This window comes from Podarcis liolepis (assembly GCF_965112155.1).
Source record: "Podarcis liolepis genome assembly, chromosome: 2".
NCBI lineage: Eukaryota > Metazoa > Chordata > Lepidosauria > Squamata > Lacertidae > Podarcis > Podarcis liolepis.
Genome location: NC_139555.1, coordinates 48896191 through 48908657, shown reverse-complemented (window position 1 = coordinate 48908657; position 12467 = coordinate 48896191). Strand labels below are relative to the sequence as shown.

General features: G+C 41.3%; 1 long non-coding RNA gene across 3 annotated transcripts in view; it reads left to right on the top strand.

The window, feature by feature from the left end:
• Positions 1–12467, top strand: part of LOC310696994 — a 16624-nt gene extending 4157 nt beyond the window's left edge. The window contains exons 2-4 of one of the 3 annotated variants that reach the window (XR_014520828.1): positions 2069–2193; positions 4081–8414; positions 10802–12467. This is a non-coding gene — a long non-coding RNA (uncharacterized lncRNA). Of the gene's footprint in view, positions 1–2068; positions 2194–2881; positions 3526–4080; positions 8415–10801 lie in introns of those variants that run through there. The other 2 variants (XR_014520830.1, XR_014520829.1) reach the window with 2 other exon arrangements.

The window sequence follows — 12467 nt, the reverse complement described above, 5'->3', positions numbered from 1 at the left end:
TCCATAGCAAGATCTTACGCAGCAGTGCCTGCCTGCTCGCCCTTGGGCAGTCCTACACATAAAGCATGGGATGGGTGGGTGAAGAATCCAGGGCTGACTGGGTGAGGCTGAAGGCTGGGTACAGCTGACTTTTATAGCCAGGGACGAGGCCAGAGGAAAGAAGCTTTCCTTCTAGTCCACTCCCTAAACAGCCCCCCAGGCTCACCCACGATTGACTGCAACCAGGCAAGCCCCAGCAGCCAGTGCAGCCGGTGAATGAGGAAATGATGTCCTTCCCTGGCTGCATCAAAGATGGAAGATTACCTCAGTGCCGCAACTACACACAACTGTGGACCACAACTGCTGCTCCCCCCCCCCCACTCAAACTGGCAATAACCTAACCTGCTTTCTGTTATGTTGAGAATGAACTTAGAGTAGGAAATAATAATACAGTACTGGTATGGAATTCACATGTTTCATTTGGCTACACAATGAAAAAGTAGATATGTCACATTTTATTCAGTGGTTAAGGAAGGCTGGTACACCTAGCATTATCTTTTCTCAAAATAAAATCAGGAGTTGAAAAAGGGCAGCAGAAGAAGGAACCAAGTGCTATTTAGGCAGTGATCCAACTTTCTTAACAAACAGACCATTTTTCTAGCATAGAGTTTGCAGTTTAATAACGTGCAGCTGCATTATGATTTAACTACACAAGCCCCTAAGTACTGCTCTAGTGCCCATCCTTATTGCTTCAATCAGAAACTAAACAAACACTGTACGTGTATTAAGAGCCAACTTCTTCAGTCATTCTGTACTTCAGAATAAAAACAGCCTCTTTATAATGTACCATTGTATGTTTTTTTAAAAAAATTGTACCAAGAGCTCATTCAAAATAATTTGAACTTTGCCAATGGAACTGAAAGTTCATGTTTACTTTCATTTTAATGAATGAACCATTATTAATTACTTTTATTTCTACGAGTTTCCTTAAGTATGTGGTCTAGTTTTACAAACTTCAAAAAGGATTCCGTGTTCAAGTGAAAGTTTCCTGTTCCAGAGCATACACTTTGCTTTCTCTCTTTTTTATATTCTGTCTTTTTTTAAAAAAAATATAATAATATTCTGCCTTTCTACCATCATAAACTGAGGCCGATGTAAGTACATTTACCATCCCAAACCTGCTCTACTTCAGCAAAGTTGCTTCATTATGTGTTTTTAAACCATCATCCCTTAAGAACCCAAAGCAATCTTATCTGGCCTCCTGGCTAGAAGGTGTATCAAAAATACAGTAAAAAGTGTGGTCACATTTTCCCTCCTAAGGAAATGGAAGAATATTTTCAGCTTGTAAAAGAAGTCACATTTTGACTGTGTATATATTACCACTTATATGCTCCAGCATGCTTCCGCTGTTGGTGTTTGACGCTGAATATACATGGCATTAGCTGCAATCCATATCTGTCCTGTAGCTTCTTGAGAAATACTGCTTTTGATGTATTTCCCCCAAAATCAGCTTCCAACTGATTAGAAAATAGAAAGCACAGTTAACCTGAGGTGTGTACGTTAGAGACAGCCGTTGAACATGTGCAGATGACAGTTTCAGTGATAAAGAGTTCAGCACTGGGTGATGTGCGTCGACTGAAGAGATCCCCCCCTCTGGTCTGTACAGCAACGTGATGCTACTTGAAATGATGCGGGGAGGGGAGGGGGAGGGGGAAGACAACATCAAACTGTTTTCAGACCCTGATGTGTTCATAGCCTTTAATGCTACATCTTTCCTTGTAGGCCTTGAGGCCTATTATTGTGTCATTTCATGGCAGCCTGCTGTGTTTTTCCTTTTACATTTTAGTTTACATTTTGTTTTGTTTTAATTTCTTCCATCACAGATCTCCAATTGCCACTGCATGCTTAGAGGAATTTTTCTCATTTCTATACATGTCAGAATTGTGAGAACAATCAGTACTGGGTAGCCTAGAGGCATAAAAGGGGTGTCTTCTTTGTTGAGATTTCACATGCTTGCAACTACAGTGGAATGCCTTCAGCATATTATCTGGCAGCACTCTTCAAAACAATATATATTTATATTCCTCAGAACCCGCCTTGTTTGCAAGGAGGCCTGGACTGACATCATGCTCTGGCTTAGAAGACAGAGCCTCAACTTGTCTCATTTTCTCATTTTCCAAAGCCTTCATCACTGGCTATGATAGGAATCTTAATGTTTGTATATTATTATTATTTGCCAGAATTGCAAAATTTGAAGGCATTCCCTTCTGAAATGAACCATGCTAAAAAGAGGCTAATTGATGCAGACACCTTCTTCTTTTGTACAGTACTTGGCAATTTAAAAGTTTGAGGCGTTTTAAAATGGGGAAATGAAGAAATGCATACGGTATTTATTTATTTTATCTGCAGACTATTATATGTTTAAATAATTACATCATATACTTAGGAGCAGCTAGAGATATGAGGGGCCTCCCACCCCCCACATACTTCCCCCTACTCATCCTATCCCTACACATCTCTAGCAAGTAGTAAGAAACAGTTTACAAAAAAGGCAAATAGTGTTTTTTATTTCAAATAATGTTTTATTATTATTTCAAACTAACCCAACAGGCATCCGCTTCCTGACTGTATGATTACTTACTCTTTTCTTATATTCATTTACTGTAAAAACTCACCCTTAAAATAATTTCTATTTTTTGTTATTAATTCAAAAAGTAACAAACTCTTATTCATAAGCAGCCAGGAAAGCTGGGGGGGGGGGTGGCAGAGAAAAGGAGAAATGGGTTACAGTACACTGACTTGCACATCTACAAAATCCCGTCTGAAAGTCCATGGAGTTCTTCTGCACAAATCTGACTTGAATGCTGCATATTCGTTCAATTATTATGCATTAGCTCCCTCTTGTGGCAGTTCTACACATTTCTTCGTTATAATGAATTTTGTGCGTAAAATACTGGGGAGCAAGATTTGAGCTTTGCTGTTCTGTGAGTTTAGGGTTGCTTTTCCCATTCCTCTTTCATTTGTTAAATCTATTTCTTAATGTATTTATTGTGAAGGAAAGGTAGGGCTGCCATATGGCCTGAATTTCCTCCAGTCTGTTTTCTGGTACACCTTGGACACAGTCAGTGCTCAAGTGAAAAACAACAGGGCTTCCTATTTTACACAACTGTTAAATGTGCAAGAACCCTCCCCTCCCCACACTGAGGAGCCAGTGTGGTGTAGTGGTTAAGAGCAGTAGACTTGTAATCTGGGGAACCAGGTTCGCGTCTCCGCTCCTCCACATGCAGCTGCTGGGTGACCTTGGGCCAGTCACAGTTCTCTGAATTCTCTCAGCCTCAATCACCTCACAGAGTGTTTGCTGTGGGGGAGGAAGGGAAAGGAGAATGTTAGCCGCTTTGAGACTCCTTCGGGTAGTGATAAAGCAGGATATCAAATCCAAACTCTTCTTTTCACCAGGCCAATCTAGGTGTATTCCAGTGACAGTAAACTCAGCCAAGACAATCTCTGTTTCAGCCTTTGCAGTTCCTGACACAAGCATTTATGCTGGTTAAATATTGAAGTAATAGTAATACCTTTGATTTAAGTGATGGGAATTAATTAAAGAAAATTTTAGAAAGATCGCCAGGATGAACACTGCAAGACTAGTGTGACTGGTGTGTAGGTCACTTTAAACTGAAAATCCAGTCCCAGCTAGTGGACAGCCAAGGAATATGATTTGGACCCATGGTGGTTGTATAGCAAAAAGAAAAAAGTATCTAAGACAATCATTTGCAACTATGAAATATACTGCAAATAAATATACTATTTCCAGTAACATTTTAAGAAACATTTAATATGAAGTCACAAGCGTTATTTCAAATACTTATTAGTAGCTGTATACTACTAAGTAAGTCAGCAGTTATAACTAAACTAAAGGTTCTGTTAATACTAGGGGTGTGCAGCAGATTTGAATGAATCCTGAATCTTGAAGCAGATGGTTCAGAAGGATTCTGGGCTTGTTCAACCCTACAGAAACCAAGTAGGGACCTCCAAAGCACTTAGTGGCTGCACTTTGGGTTGACAGTGGACATCAGACAATATTTATTTTAAATTTGCCTACAGGCGTGTGAGACAGCGCTGGAGCTGTGACAAACACAAGGCCCACATTCCTAGAACTAGCCAAGTCAGTAAAAGAATGGAAGCTGGAAAGTCCATCAAGACATGAAAGCAATAGATTACTAAAATGTGAGTAGTAACAATGAGCAACTTTCCTATTATTTACAGTGGAAGTAGATCACAGACCAGACGGTGATGAAATGTAAGATTTGTTTATTTTTAATAGATTTTTCCAAGTGTGAAATTTCCTGGTTTTAGATGTATGGTTTGTTTTTTATTCTTAAATTGTATTTGGAGCCATGATTCATGGAAATGGGACTGTATACGATTTGTTTAAGATTTATTGTAATGGCTAGAGACAAATGGCTTGATACGTTTTCTAATGAAAAAAAATGAAAACAGTGCTTTTATAAAATTATTAATTCCCGTAAGGAAATGAGTCGTATGACACTTTAAAGACCAAGTAATTTATTGCAGTATGAGCTTTCATAAAATGAAGATTACTTCCTCAGACAGTGAAGGTGTTGGAAATACATTATATATGCACAGAGGAAAACTCTTTTGCAAGGTGAGATTAAAAGATAAAGGAAGACATTGTGAAAGCTTATATATGCGATGGAATTCAACGTCACACTTTGATGAACATTCTGTCTGCTCAAGCGTTTCAGCCTGCCAGACCGAGTGGTCACTCCCCCCTGCCCCCCCCACCAGCTTGCTGTTCAACACACACCCTGAGCCAATTTTGGGGGTGCACAGGGGTAGGGGGGGAGTCCTGTTATGCAAGCGTAACTCCTTGTGCAGGACTTCTGATAGGGCTCTTTAGGTGAATCATCCCAATAATATTTGGACTCATGCAGATGGCATTCAGCATTCATCCTGATTTGCTTGCACAAAGTTAACACGGTGATTGGACTATGTCTGATCCTTATTGAGCATTTCTCCTGATTTTTTAATGGGGTGCTTATATGAGCATTGATCCAGCACTCATCCTGACTTGCTTACAAGGTGTTTATACATATTCCTGTTAATTATTCGAACGTTCCACTTACATTGCTTACATAGCCAAAAGAGCAACAGCAATGGGCAAAAGCGAAGTATCAGGATATTTTGGTGAATTGTACAACATGTAGAAGTATGGGTGGGGAAAAAACACCTATAGAAGACGAAAATGTAAGAGGAGAGGAGAACCCTCCCCACAAAAACATACCAGTAGGGATTGAGACGCGGACAGGGATAGGACGCGGGTGGCGCTGTGGGTAAAACCTCAGCGCCTAGGACTTGCCGATCGTATGGTCGGCGGTTCGAATCCCCGCGGCGGGGTGCGCTCCCATCGTTCGGTCCCAGCGCCTGCCAACCTAGCAGTTCGAAAGCACCCCCGGGTGCAAGTAGATAAATAGGGACCGCTTACCAGCGGGAAGGTAAACGGCGTTCCGTGTGCTGCGCTGGCTCGCCAGATGCAGCTTGTCACACTGGCCACGTGACCCGGAAGTGTCTGCGGACAGTGCTGGCTCCCGGCCTATAGAGTGAGATGAGCGCACAACCCTAGAGTCTGTCAAGACTGGCCTGTACGGGCAGGGGTACCTTTACCTTTGCCTTTTTAGGGATTGAGAATGCTTAGTGCCCACACAATGCTGAGCAACTGTTGAGTGGTGGAGGGACAGACTGAAACACAGAATGGGAAGAGTGGCTGCAGAAGGATGGCAGAGGAACAAAAGCATAGGCACCCACCCACCCACTCACTTTCCCACCAGCCTGCACCCACCCTGGACTGGAACACTGGACAGCAGCACTGCACACTGCAATGTGTTGCTGCAGATCCCACTTGTCCTGCCTAAAGTTCATTCACCTGCACATCTTCCATTCTGCCTCCAAGGATGATATGGAATGGAGGATATAACAGCCCCTTTCACTTGTTTTCTTCACATATTCTGCATTGCACACGGGGCAGGACCATGGCAGCTGGCCACACCCACAACATGTGTGTGCTCAGCTAGCTAAAGGAAAGGGACATGTATTCACAGATGGTTTGTAACAGGTAGAACCCTTACTTACTAATTCAGCCAAATTTCATTAGCAGGGATTTACTCGGGGATGTCATCAGCAGTTGGAGTGGTTCTGACCCGCTCTGTGCATGCAGCTGAGTGTCTCAGAGGAAGAGCTAATATATGCTAACACTACATTAGGATTGAGTACCACTCAACAGCTCCAACAGAAAAATCTCACTGAAGATTTTAGTGCCAACAGAAGGTAGATAATTACCACCTTGATATGCAACTTCCATCTTAACAGTGTTTAGTCTAATACATCATTTACTTGTATTACTAAGACAGCAGTAGCTATTGCTAACATATGATAATTTAAGGTTGGAATCACTTAGCTCACAGACTGTGAAAAACAAATTACTCTTTGAAGAAATTCTATTCATACATTCCACCCATGAGAAGCCCCCCTCTCTATATTTGAAAGATTATGCCATCTTTAAGCCATCGTGAGATTATTAGCAATAGCAGAGCTAGCTATATGAAAGCACAGTAGTTTATATAAATAGCTGAGGGTGGCCAATGTAGCTTTATTTAGGTTTTTGCAGGAGTCCACAAGCTCAAACTACCACTCCATGTGGCCTCTACATACAGAGCGCAATTATGGCTGGTTTTATGCTAGCCAACATGACCTGAACATTAGTTGTGAAAAATTCAGCAAATACATCCATATATTTATTTCAAATAGGATCATATGGGTCTGTTTCGCCTGTCTTTGAAACCCTTTTGTTTATTCAGTCAGCAACGTTGAAGTTGTCATTTTTGGAAAACATTTAAAAGCAAATAAAGCCCTTCCAATATTTTTCAGGGCAAATGTTTCCTAGGCCTTCTGATTACCAAAGTATTACTCAATGTTGGCAAGCAATTAAAGATACAACCCTATTGTAGGGGCTACGTTCATTATCCTTATAATTCCTTACCGGAGCCATTTAAGAAATGCATAACGTCTAGCAACTACTCCATAAGGGATAGATGCATTTTATGTGGAATCTAACGTAGTGCTGTGTCATGCAGGTGTGCAGGGGATGAGGTCTGCTCAGGCAGTAGTACTTTCCTCCCTCTCCTCCCGCTATGCACCTCCTAAATGTGTGCTATGGGCCCCCCACCTACTCTCCAGAGAAGATTTAAAGGGTGCAGAGGAAAACTCATTACATGAGCGGACCTTGTTCCACATACACAACAACATGTTTGAATCCTGCCCTTTATGCATTTTGCTACCCATTAACTTAGTTTGGAGAGGCCCTTTTGGAGCGCTTTGCAATCCTTTTTGTTTTAATGACCCTCACTGCTCATCCCTAACTCAATATCATTTATGAACCAATTAAAAAAACACAGGTACCAATACCAATCCTTGGGGGAAACTACTTTCTACATGGGAGAACTGTCCTTCCTGTTATGTAGCCAGTTCCTGATCCCTAAGAGGACCTCCCCACTTACCTAGGGAGTATGTCCAACTGAAATGAAAGTGGCTTTACTTCTGAATTCACTTGTCCTGTTAGAAGAGAAAGGACACAATCATTTTCAAGTGTGTGTCAGCATTTGATAGCTGTAGTCTTCAGGATGTTGGATAGATTCACCAAGATAGATTCATCAGCTTTTTTCTTGAATTCTTTTTGCACCAAGTTGCACTGCAGTGGTAAGGCTGAACATTATGACCTTTAATTATGCTTGATATTTTGTGGCTCTTTCGCTTGCGACCAAGCTACTCAGAATCAATGGCTACACTGAGAATTGTACTCATTCTGTTCAGCATGTGGTGTAGGCCTTCACAACCCTAAGCCACAAGAGAGCATTGCAGCTATTTGCATCTTTCCCAGATCATCTTCCCCTCCCCTTTTTTTTAAACTTGGGTATCTTTTCCGTAAATCACTTTCTGATCAAAAGCACAGGATCTTGGAAGACATCCATGCAAGTTATTGGAACAGGATGCTGCAGCACATTCTTATCACTGTGGGTTGCTTCATTGTGCTTTTGAGCCAAAAGCCTGATCCAATTTTTTCACACTTTTATGCAATGCTATGTGAAGCTCTGCCAGCGCAACTTGTATTCTTCTGCAAGCCAGGATTCCTGAACGCTCTCATCTACTTCCCTGATGCTAAGCAGGCTCGTGCATGCACGAGCTAATGGAGCAGACTTCACAGAATTTTAATCTTTAAGCTCATAAGTTCTTTTGACAGCTCTATTCACTTTCGCCTAGTAAATATGAAGGTTGCTTCCATTTTCACATAGCACTTCCATCACTGACCAATTGAGAGGATCATAAGTGAGTTCTGTTCGTTGCTTCAAAAATGGATGAACAGAGTATGGCTACAGGGCTCCTTTGGTTTTTTTGGTTTTTTTGGTTTTTTTGAAAATGATATTTATTACTTTTTCAACATTTTCAACACAACACTACAAACAAAAAAGAAAAGAGAAAAAACAATACAAATACAATACAACGCTACATGGACTAACAAAACAAAGCAAAAACCAACAAAAACAATTTTAAAACACCTCAAACATTTTCAATATCTTATATTTCATTCACTTATTTCCAGCGACCTCCTCACACCTCCCTTTTTGTATTCCACTTCTATTAATTGTTTCAGCAATTCCTTTCCGTCTTATTCTGTTTTCTATCCTATAATTATCTTAACACATTCTTGCCTTATTTTTCCTTTAATTTTCTATTAATCTATTTATACTTAATTCCTTATGACATTTCTTCTAAAGCCATATAACTTCATTCCAACATGTTTCTAACATTCCTTAATTTTACAATATTTCTATAAATAGTCTTTAAACTTTTTCCAATCTTCTTCCACCGACTCTTCTCCCTGGTCTCGGATCTTGCCAGTCAGTTCCGCCAATTCCATATAGTCCATCAACTTCGTCTGCCATTGTCCAACACGTCAGTGTTTTCAAGAAGCAGCCATTCTTTCAACCAGCAAAAAACAGATGGTTCACAACGAAATTTAAAGGTCTGGCAGGGCAGGTCCACCTCCTTCTTTGGCATCCATCAATATCTTAAGTTTTACTCGAGGCTTCCTGCCCTGCCAAACAACTCTAAAAACATCCCTCTGCCACCTCCTGAAACAATCCATCCCATCCAAAGCTTGCAATGTTTGAAACAAATGCAACATCCCCGGCAACACAGCAGCCCTCAGCCCCACAACAGTAACTCGCCCCAACAGTAACAACTTCAGATTTGTCAATATTTCCAAATCCCCCTTCTCTTCAATCCAACATCCTTCAGAGTTATCCTTAAACAGATTCACATTTTTGGTGGTCATACTAACCCCCAAATACCTCTCTTTCTCAACCGATGTTAGTCCTGTCGCCTCCTGAAACTCTGTCAAGCTTTCCTTTTCCAGTTCAGATAGGGCTCTGGTCCTCAAATTCATCTGTTCTTCTTTAAGTTCAATCATAACGAATGTCAGCTTATGTTCATCAGTTTGTATGGATGGGACTCTCCTCTCCAGTTGTATTGCTTTAAATTCAGCAGCAAGGGTTTTTTCCCTGAATTCATCTGCAGTTTGCCGTATCATAGTAGATTCCTGTGTCAGTTTCTGGATGGTTTCTGGATGGTCCCAAGTTATTTAAACTTTCTACGATTAAGTCAATTTCAATATTTGCAGCATCCATTTTCACATTTATCACGTCTGTTTTCTTGTGAAGTTGTTCCAGTGAATCGTTTATTTTCAATAATGCAGCCACTAAGGCCTCTTCTGTCGACATCCCGACTGTTTTTTCCTTTCCGTTTGCCATAACACTTAAGAGATTCAAGGTCAAGTCTCACACTTTTTTATCTTGCAGCTGGAAATTCCCCTAGCCCATCTCCTGTAAAGCAACCAATTTCAAAAGCTTCCACTAGGGGAAAACAGTTTCTATTTGTATCGGTCAGTATGTCCTCTTTTAAACACAGTTTCAATAATCCAAAGTTAGTTTCAATTTTCAGTTACTTTCCTCCTTTTTTTTTGAAAACAACCGGAGACAGTAGAAACAATGTATTCTCTTGTTTAGCTACCTGTCAATGAACGTTCCAAACACTGTCAATGGACGTTCCAAAAAACATCAATCCTGCTAGCAGCCCGTTTCCAGGGTCAGAGCGGCGGTATTTTAACTCTCTTAACTCTCTCCTACAGGCATATTCAGTCCACCACTTCCGCCCCTCTTCTCCTGTCTCCAAAAGGGGGGGGGGTTAGTTCTTTACCGATGGAAATTTAGTTTTTTACAAAAGGCTTTCCAAGACTTTAGCTTGCAGCCTCCTTGCTTCAGTTTATCTACAAAAGGGGGAGGCAGACTTCCTGTATTGAACCTCCCCGTTTCGATGCCAGATTAAACGTTTAAAAATCCAATTCTTCCCAATTCAGCTCTACTCACGGGTAATTACTTTAGAGTCAAATTGTCCACAGGAAAAAGTCAGCGCTCTCCGACAACAGCTATGTGGCTTCGCTCCGTGGAAGAAGCAGACGATTCGAAGCACCACGCCACTCACCCCACATCGCTCCGGATCCCCGAAACTGGGTTTCCCCACGAGTAGGGGAGGTGCAAAAGGTGCCCGCCGAATCCCACGTTCACAGGCTTCTCCCGCCTGTGATTTTTATGGGTCTCCGCCTTCGCCGTGGCGGTACAGACCCAAATTCCCACGGAGCAAATTCCTCCCGATCAGAGGAATTCAGCCATTGCCGGAGGCACCAACCCGGAAGTCCCGGCTACAGGGCTCCTTTGGGACAAAGGATGGGATTAAATTTAATATGTCAATAAATAAAAGTAAGTAATTCTCTTGTCTTCCCAGTTCAGGATTAACAGCAAATTTATAAACACTGCAACTTTCGCTTGGCATCCCATTTGCAAACAGCCCCATCCAAATCTTGGTATTGTTGATTCTGTATATCTGTATTTAGCATGTGCTTTCCATTAAGACTTATATCAAAGTAGTTTCTAGTGCAAATAGCATGGTACCTGTTCTATACAAGCTAGCATCCATTTATAGGCAAAAAGATTTCCCCAGCTCAGTTACCTGTACAAGGTATTGCAGATTATTTTGACATCCTTAAGGAAACAATGCTGAATATGCCTTTGGGCTTTGCCTTTAGCGTGGAGCATGCTGAACTGAGATTTCGACAAACCTATTAGCAGCCCGAGTTTGCATCCATTAAAACAAATGAATCCACAATGGAATAGCACTAAAAAAGGCCTTTCTTGACTCGCACCTGGCTTCCAGTTCCACGTTGCCTTAATGGGGACAGCCCCCACGACAGCAGAAGATAGTTGGCGAAGGAAAAACAATGATGATTGAGGGTAATCATTCTTGCAAATTCCTCCCAAGGGACAGAGGGAATGGGGCTTTACTCAAAGTCCATATCGGTACCTGGCACTCGCTCCAGCATGGAAGGCGGGGGCAGGGAGGCACTGAGTGCAAAAGCACTTTGCCTGGTGAAAACCCTCCAACGTCGCCATTATGAAGCAGAGGTTCTACTGTTAATTAGAGCTTAATTGGAGTAAAGTACAGGCACATGCTAGAAGAGATGAGATCACAAACTGCGTAACAAACCAACTGCAAGGACTTTAAGGTTTGAACTCGAGATAAGACTCCATTTGGTGCAAAAGACGGTGGGGAGGAGGGGAGCCTACTGTTTCTTTATTTAAAGTTTTCTTCTCTACATTTATGATTCAGCAACCCTCTCTGAATGTTAGTTCAAATTATATTTGTACAAGTGAGGATGGAAGAAATTGGATTATAAATATGGAATATAACACCAAACGGAACTGTTTGTGTAGCAAAAATGGGAAAGGGAGGGAAGCTGTATTTTGCAAAAGGTGTATGATGGAAACTTACAGCTGACTCTTCCCCATCCTATATTATTTACAAAGTGAACTTAATAATGCTAAGAGGACTTGGAATTTAATTTAATTGGAAGTATAATTGCTCATATATCTTCAGTTGGAAGGAAGGATGAAAGGAGTCTATGAGCTGCCAAGGAACTGATAAGGTTCTTCACTGAGTCATCTGCAGTTCGACAGACTACTCTCCTTCCCAGGCTGAGAAGAAAAATGGTGACAACAGTTTATTTACTGGGACAGAGCAACTATTGCATCTGTTGTTAAAGTTCTCTGTCCAAAAAACCCCACTATAATAATTGGCCAGAAGGAGCCTGAGTTTCACTTTCTCTTTCTATCTCTTCTTTCTGGTGTGCTGTTCTGTACATAGTATGCTTAGTATTAAGGTTTAGACTTATTATAAGCATTGTAAGTTTAAGTTAAGTCTGCTGCAACTGGATTTCTTATGGACAGTGCCAATCCTGGGTGTATTGGATTTGTGACCATTATGCTCATTTGCCTTCAGTAGCAGTAAAGCTCTGCTGGATTAAA